Below are 8,717 nucleotides of genomic sequence, written 5' to 3'. Positions count from 1 at the left end.
TCATGAGAGATTGACATGTGGCAAAAAAAAAACCTCCATTTACTAAGGAGAATTTATTTATTTATTAAGAAGGATGTTGAAAATAATTATTAACACATTTTATTTAAAAAATAATTAAATATGCAGACACTTACATTACACACAACAACCAGTTTCAAGGTGGATTCCCTTATAAAGTATTCATACAAAGGCTTTATTTCAGCTCCACCTCCCACCTCTTTGAGTTTTACAGGATTGCAAAAACCAGATTATATTTTTGAAAAACTTGTCAGTTGTATAAAATATTATTAATATTCCCACTAACAAGGTTGGATAAGTTTTGTAAGGCATTTTTAATGATGAACATAAGAATGACATTGACGTCTTTTACATAACAGATGGGGAGAAGGGGTGAACCCGTGTCTCATCTTGTTTCAAAATCTTGGGCGAGACAAAAAATTGAAACTTTTGTCCAGCTGACATCAGTCTATGTCTCGATTCCAGTACAATCACAGTACACGACCATCTTGTTTTGTGATGTAATGCATACATTTTTAATTGAAGATCCATGTTCATCATTTCTCCTTTTCATCAATCATGTCAATCGGATTTTGTTGAGCTTCCAATAATGCAGACAACTTTGTTGTCCCTTTATTACTTGGAACAGACGGTGTTGACTTAGACAAAACTCTCTCTGAAAATTTCATTAATTCGTTATCCACAAAAACAAAAACAAAAAAGAAATGTATAATAATCCACTTATTTTCAAAGTACAATGATATTAAAGAATATGGTTGGTAAACTGGCTTAGAATATGCAAATAAATATATTAAAATTTTAAAAATTAATGATGTACCTTCGAAACAGATTGGCGTCCATGGGTTTTTAGGAAAAACCGATATAATGAGCATATCCAGAAACAACATCATAGCGAGTAGTAAGAACAGTATAAATAATAATCTCTTTTTCCGCTTGGATAACTTCTTGTCTTGATCTTCTTCCATCATGATGGAATTTTAATCTAAGTGGCAAATAAAAATCAAGCCATCCATTTTCCTCTATAACCACCTGTAAATTGTAATTGTAATTATAATATAAATAAATAAATCAGCATCATTTAATATCATAAATCATCTGACCATAATGAAGAGCTTGTACTCAGGTAGGGAGCTAAATTCAGGATAAATATATAGGCTACCACACTCCAAGTAACTACAATTTGTGAAAACCTTTCAGATTTTATTTAATTATTTAAAAATATATGTTTAACCAATTGACCAAATGACCTGAGGAAATCCTTGGTATGATCATCAAGATCCTTTATGTTCATTTCTAAAAAAGAATAATCTTGTTTCTCTTCCCATAAATGCAAAAATCCCAAGTGTAGCCAAAGTAGTCTCCTGACTCAATTCGTAGTCTTTACATAAGAATATGGTATTTATTACAATCTACACATATTATTTGTATAGTTTAGAACATACCTTGTCATTGAACGTCAGTTTTCCTGTTACTACATTTTCTCTATGAAATGCTACCAATTTTTTTTTTCTGAATCAACCGAATCCAAAATTCCACATCTTCATGATTCTTATTTGGCAAAAAAATTTCCAAAATTTAACAAAAAAAACATCTTCAAATCCAGCTTCAAGTACCAAATGATGCAATTTATCCATTGTTACAAGGTTGGATGATAAGAATAAACCACAAGCAATACGGTTTGACGCTAACTTTCGCACTGCAGTGCAACTTATAGCCATAAGCACTCCTGCAACACCAACAACGCAACACCACTGAAGCAAAAACCGATGAAGTTTCATCAAAGTCAAGGGTAAAATCGTAAGCATACCTTCCAGAAAAGATGCTACCATCTGGATAATAACTACAAAAGCAGCACGCTCCAAAAAAATTGTAAACATCCTTAATTTCTGAAAAGGACTGAAATGCCCATCAAGCCTCAAACAACATAATCTGCTTCTGTTTTTAGAATTACATCGAAACCACATGATTATGAAATATTCTCAAGTCAAATAATTGCTATTTTTTAAATTATATCCAGCCATATACCAAAATACCCTTTATTTTTATTCATTTTTTAACTCTACGTGACCATTTATTCAACCAACCTTTTCCTTTAAGATAAACCAAAATATCATTGAAATAATCATCACCATTACCTAAAAGTGAGCTTCAACTTACCAAAAAAAAACTTTTCCATATCATCTTAAAAATAATCCAAAAATAATAACTTTTTAATAGTATGATGCTATTAAATTACTTTTTTTTTGCAAAGTTCAATACTAAAAATATTTTTTCCCCGAAAAACTATCATATTAATTACCAACTAATGAACATTTAAAATTATATATTACATAAATGGTCCATATTTAAAAAAAATGATAATGTATCTTCCAATAACAAAATATTTTGAAAAAAAAAACGGTCAAAATGAGCTCTAACGTACAAAAAAATGAAACTTTTCCAGATCAACTAAAAAGAATCCACAAAGTGATTTTTTTGAAAGTACAATGATACTAATGATTTTTTTTTTTTGCAAAATTCAATGTTATTAATAAAATTTGTTTCTAGAAATAAGACCAACAAATGAGCTTCAATATACAAAAAAAAAAAAAAAAAAAAAAAAAAAAAAAAAAAAAATCATATCATCTAAATATAATCTGAAAAAGTAATTCTTTTTAAAGAAATAATCAAGATAAAATAACACACAATTAAAAAAACTTGTAACCCTACGATGGATTTCCAATCAATTCAAAAATGACAGACATGGTCGGCTAAGGAAATAACCAAAAAGGAGCAGGCATACCTTAAATTGAGGACGAAATTACATCTTCTATTAAACCTTCAATACCATCAAAGTCTTCTATACATCTGTTGAAGGAATGAAGACCTTCAAATTCTTCTCCATTAATCTGAAAAAAATCGAAAATCAATTGCATATGGAAAAAAAAAACACTCGAGTAACTTAAATAATCAGGGTTTGGGTTAGGGTTACGTTTAGGAAGAACGGAAGAAAGAAAGCGAACATTGATGAGAGAGATATAGAATAGTAGGTGGGGTAAAGAAACATGTAGACGATGTAATGAAGTCGAGAGAGAAGGGAATGTCGGCCGATAACTCCTCCAATACGTAGTGGAATCGAGGGAGGGAAGAAACTCACCGGAAATCAAATAGATGAAAATGAGTCGATACATACTCAACAATTTCTCAACACCCTATAACGAAAAAGGATAATATGAACAATAGAACCCCTAAAGCCTTGTTCCTGAGTTAAGGAGAGGAAGGAGAGAAATGAGAAGATGGAGTGAGAAGATATGGAGAGGGAAAGTGAGGGGTGTCTTGTGTTCCTGAGTTTGATTAATGGAAGGAAAGTGAGGGAAGGAGAAGGATTTTTTAGTCATATTTTCCTTCCAAAATTTCCTCCCAAATTGGGCAGATTTGGGAAGAAAATGAGGGGAAGGAAAATTTTAAGTTTTATTTTCTTTTTCCTCTTAACTCGGGAACACAAAAACTAAAAATTTTTCTTTCATTTCCTTTAAACTCGGGAACACAAAATAATGAGTATTTTCTTTCACCTCCCTTTTCTTTCTGTTAAAATTTTCCTTCCTTTTTCTTTAATGAATTTACAAAAGAAACTCGAAAACAAGGCGTAACAATGTAGATGAATTGCATTTTAAATTTAAAAATGAATTCAAATTACCTTCCTGATTTCTTGGCGATAGTTATTGTATTTAAAGGCGACAAAGAAGGAAGGTAATGGTGGCATATGTCGGATGACGTCAGCAAAGAAATCCAATGGTGAGAAATATAAGATTGAAATACAATCAATGGTTCTGATTTCTTCAATTTAGAATTAAAGGTTCTCTTTTAATAATATTTAGAGATTAGTAGATTATTAAAGTAAGATGCTTTAATAAAATCAAATGAAAGTAGGATATATTATAACGGAGTAAATAGAAGTACATTGTCATTGAATTTAACCCTATTATTTTTATCAAAATTTGCTTTAACTTTTTCAAGATAGCATTTGACTTTCATTATATAAAGATAGCATCATATTTTCACGACCTCTTGAGGAAGCTGTATCTAAAGGCCACAAATTTGAGAATAAAGTAGAATAAGGAACTGACTTGGCATCTAAACATGAAAAGTATTGTTTTTTTTCCGCTTTTAAATAAATAAGTATATATTTCCAACTTAACAATTTCTTTTTTTATTAAATATTGTATAGCCTGGATTTGGGTATCAACTATCAATAGCAACATGTACTACAATACTAGGAATAATGCCAGGTGGCGCCTCCAAAGCCAAATTTCTTTATGCAAATGGTCAACAAGGTCAACATCTGGTCTTGGTTAGCAACAGGTATCTTGTTAATTTGCTTAATAATTTCTCTTGGGTTGATTAAAAATACATCCTATTTTACCATTGAGACACCATAAATAATTTCTTTAATATTTTTATTGATTGAAATTACATTGTTTTCCGAAAAATCTAATTATGAGTAGTTGATTATAGGTTGATTTTGTATAAAAGTAACAATAAAGTGTTTATAGGGTGTCTTATAATTCCAATGACTTTAACTTATGACAATAATATTAGAACCCATTCTGAATTTCTGATTTGTGCTTTGGCTTCGACACTTGCAAACACTCCACCCAAACAGCAGAGGACGACGTGTAATACTCGGATTCTTTGTAGTTTTCTTTAGACTAAATTACTTTTTGGTCCCTAAGTTTAGCTTTATTTCAAGTTTTAGTAATAAAAAGAACCGGTTTTCATTATTAGTCCTTAGTTTCGTGTTTTATAATGATTTTGGTCCCTTAATCGAAAAATCTAACTACATAGATGCTAATTTATTTAAGAGGACCATTTTGATTTTGGACCAAAATTAAGAGAAATAGTACAAAACAGGGACCAAATATGTAGTTTTCCTTAAATTTTGGATCAAAATTGTAAAAAACAGTTATATTTAACAACCAAAAATAATCATTTTACTTGTAAGGACCAAAAACACTATCAGAATCTCATTAGGATAAAAAATGCAATATATATATATATATATATATATATATATATATATATATATATATATATATATATATATATATATATATATATAACAAAACAAAACAAAAAATAAAAACCGCTATATGAAGTTTAAATTTTTTTTTTATATAACCACCGAATTTGTTTGTTCTGTTTTAACCACTGAAAATACTTTTTTTTAAAATAAAAAATAAAAAACACTGCGTAAAACTTTGAATCCGATGTAAAACTATAGTTTGGAATTAATTTGGTTTAAACACTCGAATAATTTTTTTTTCTTTTTTTTCAAATTTAACTGTTGAAACTTGAAAATACGCTTTTTTTAAAAGACATGTTTAACCTAACAAATAATCTTCACTTTCGGTTGCTATTTGCAACTCATATAGACTATTTTTGTAATTTTAGTTTTTTGGTATGTAGATGTTTACTTTTCCTGAATACACTTTATTGAGCATTATTTTCCCATGAAAATATATCATGATCTATTTGTTGGTGCACATGAGCCATGCCATAAACGCATCAATCGTTTTTTCACATTGCATATGTATAAAAAAACATGATACGACTTCTTTAAAATGCTCAAAATCACTACGCAAACATTGTACATAATTGAACAACTATAATATACGAAGACACTTTATTTACACCGCCGTCGCCCCCACCCCCTCCCTCCCCCTACACACGCAATATATATATATATATATATATATATATATATATATATATATATATATATATATATACACACACATACACATTAGTTATTATTAGTTTAAATATATTTAAAATTTATAAATTAGTTGTTGATGTGTTAATGGGGCCCACTTTGCAAGAGAGTTGGTATTGCACTGATATGGATAACCTTAAAAAGTAAAACTATATTGCTAAAATATAAAATATAATATATATATATATATATATATATATATATATATATATATATATATATATATATATATATATATATATATATATATATATATATATATAATTATAAAATATGAGGAAATATAAAAAACATGAAAGATTATGAAAGTATAATGATAAAAAAGGTATGAAATATGAATATTATAATATTAAATTGTTTTTATTATTTTACTTTAATGTAGAATGATATTGAATTTTATTAAATTTATACACAAAAATCCACACAAATATTTAGACATAGTAAGACTTTAAAAATACAATGTTGAAATAATAAAGTTTCGAAGTAGATTATTGAAATATGTTTTTTGTAAGTAGATTATTGAAATAGAATTAAAAAATATGACAAATATTTATTAAGAAAAATAGTCAATCTGTAACACCCTGTTTCGAGTTGTTTCATAATTTCGGGTCGTGACCCGAAGATCAAGTATCATAAGGCTTCAGACTTTGGGAAAGAGAGGTTTAGACCAATTTGGATGTGGGTAATGTAGATTATGTGATCCAAAAGTTCAGTTGTGCTTTGGAGTCAAAGAATAAAATAGGAAGTGGTGTTTTAGACTTCTTTTATGAATTATGGATTTTAGTTCATGTGTTTTAATTCCAAAGTAATTAGACAGGGTTGTAGAGCTCATCAATACCGTTTCATGGATATAAAGATCGTCGAAATCGGAGTTGAAATGAAGAAGTTATGACTGTTTGAAGTTAGGAAGGTTTTGGGACTTAGTCTAGTACGTTGGGCGTACCTAGAGTACGTTGGGCGTACAAGGAATACATGCAGTACGTTGGGCGTACCTGAAGTATGATGGGTGTATTAGGCATATGTGGAGTACGTTAGGCGTACCTGGAGTACGATTGGCGTACGCGATTAGTGCCCAAACCCTATTTTCATAGTTTGAGCCCTATTTAAGCTCCTTAACTTCCCCAAACTCATTCCATTCTCAGCATCCACCTCTCTAATCCCCTCCCATGAAAACCCTAACCCTAGTTTGAGCCTTTTGAGCAAAATAATGTGTTTTTGAGTGCTTTGAAGTGTTCTTGGTGCATCTTGGAGAAAAAGGAGCTCATTGGAGAGGTGTTGTTTGCATTGGAGCTTGTAGATTTGGATTTTATTCACCTTGATCTCTCCTTTAGAGGTTTAAAGTTTGAATGTTGATGATGCATTTGTTAGATCTAGCTACTTTTGGATGTTATGAGCTTTTGGTCATTTAGTGCATAAAGTTTAGATCTTGAAAGTTTGTGACCTTGTTATGGATAAAGTTGAAAACTTTATCCATCTAAACATCATTATGATTAAGATCTGAAAGTTCGAGACTTTGACTTAATGGACGAAGTTGACAAAGATGCACTTTTGGTCCCTTTGATACTTAAAGGAAAAATCTAGGTGGTTTGGACCATTCTAATGGATAAAGGTGGAAACTTTATCCATTATGGAGGTTTTAGGATCCATAAAAATATGATCTTGATCCTTCTATTTCTTCCATGCAAGTGTCATGATGTCTTAATGGATTTATAAGTTAAGATTTTGGTTTTTGGACCTTTTCTAGACATGGAAAGTCATAAAGTGTTGGATTTGGTGTCTAAGCCCATAACTATAACTAGGATGTACTTGACCCGATTGTAGCATGGTCCTTTTGGGTTGCCTTCACCAGTGCAATTTGATAGGATAGACTTTTGAGAATAAGGCTATTTGTGATTTATTAATATATTATAAGTATAATATATTAATTAAGAAATCATATTATTTAAATAGTACTTATCAAGAATTAATTTGGAATTAATTTAGTGATCAAAAGAGACTAATTAAATATATAGGGACTGATTAAGTAAATCAATGATTCTTATAGTGTGGACCAATGATCCATGGTTAATTAGGATGAGCTAAACCAATGTTATAGTCCATGGAGGTTTAACCCATGGAGCCTAAGCAATATGAAAGGTCATGGTGCATTAGGGTTTGCAAATATGTAACCCTAGCATCTGTTACACTATAAAAGGAACCCCCTAGAGCCAAAATCAGTTACCCCAATCATTCTAAGAGTTTGATATTGATTTTGTGTTAACTAGCTTATTCTCTCAAGTCTCCTCTTGCATTTGCTGTTTGTGACACATTAGAGGCATCACACTTGAGGTGCTAAAGCTTTCAAAGTCCATGAAATACAACTACATCAAGAGGTATTCATCTAACTATGAGTTTTGTCTTTTTTGTCCTCCATTGTATGCTAGTTAGGATGTATGCTTTGGAAAATTGAAAATGCATGTATAATTAGAGAAAACATAGATCCAAAGCATCTAGGGTTGCATGTGCACCATAGGAGTGTTATAGTGCTTAAAACCCAACAGTGGTATCAGAGCCTAGGATTGTTTTATGTTATATTTGATGCTTGCTATTTTTCAAAGTTGAAAAAAATCGATTTTTCTGGCCTCTGACTGATGAACTCGCCGAGTCCACTGGCTGGCTCGATGAGTCCACTCGATAAAAGGGCAACTCGACGAGTCATGATCATGCACTCGTCGAGTTGGTGGCTCTGGTTGCAGATTTCCGAGTTTTTGGCCAGAATTGGTTTAGGATCATTACCACAAACTGTTTTGTAATCATAAAAAATGTATTTTCTGATTTGGTAATGATGATCCTCATCCAAATTAAGGATAATTGTCAAATTTTAAGATAATAAAGATATTATTTGTATTATTTGATATGAATTGCCTTGCTATGAGTTAGATTAGATCAATAGTATGTTATATGATAA

The 8,717-nt window shown here is 30.4% G+C and overlaps 1 long non-coding RNA gene across 8 annotated transcripts; it reads right to left on the bottom strand.

Moving 5' to 3' along the window:
• Nucleotides 1-234: 234 nt before the first annotated feature.
• Nucleotides 235-3,340, bottom strand: LOC111903429 (uncharacterized). Of its 8 annotated transcripts, none has more exons than XR_002854152.3 (7): nt 3,155-3,340; nt 2,801-2,906; nt 1,826-1,953; nt 1,266-1,744; nt 1,119-1,191; nt 836-1,047; nt 235-673 (listed from the first exon to the last, which is right to left on the bottom strand). It is a non-coding gene; the product is annotated as an uncharacterized LOC111903429 (long non-coding RNA). The 8 variants fall into 8 exon arrangements; XR_002854154.3 differs by having other exon boundaries at nt 836-1,191; nt 1,266-1,379; nt 1,461-1,744; XR_002854150.3 differs by having other exon boundaries at nt 1,119-1,744.
• Between the last annotated feature and the right edge of the window lie 5,377 nt (nt 3,341-8,717).

The sequence above is a fragment of the Lactuca sativa genome, chromosome 3, assembly GCF_002870075.4.
Source record: "Lactuca sativa cultivar Salinas chromosome 3, Lsat_Salinas_v11, whole genome shotgun sequence".
Taxonomy (NCBI): Eukaryota; Viridiplantae; Streptophyta; class Magnoliopsida; order Asterales; family Asteraceae; genus Lactuca; species Lactuca sativa.
Note: the sequence above shows the minus strand (reverse complement) of the source record. Positions and strands in the feature narration are given on the sequence as shown.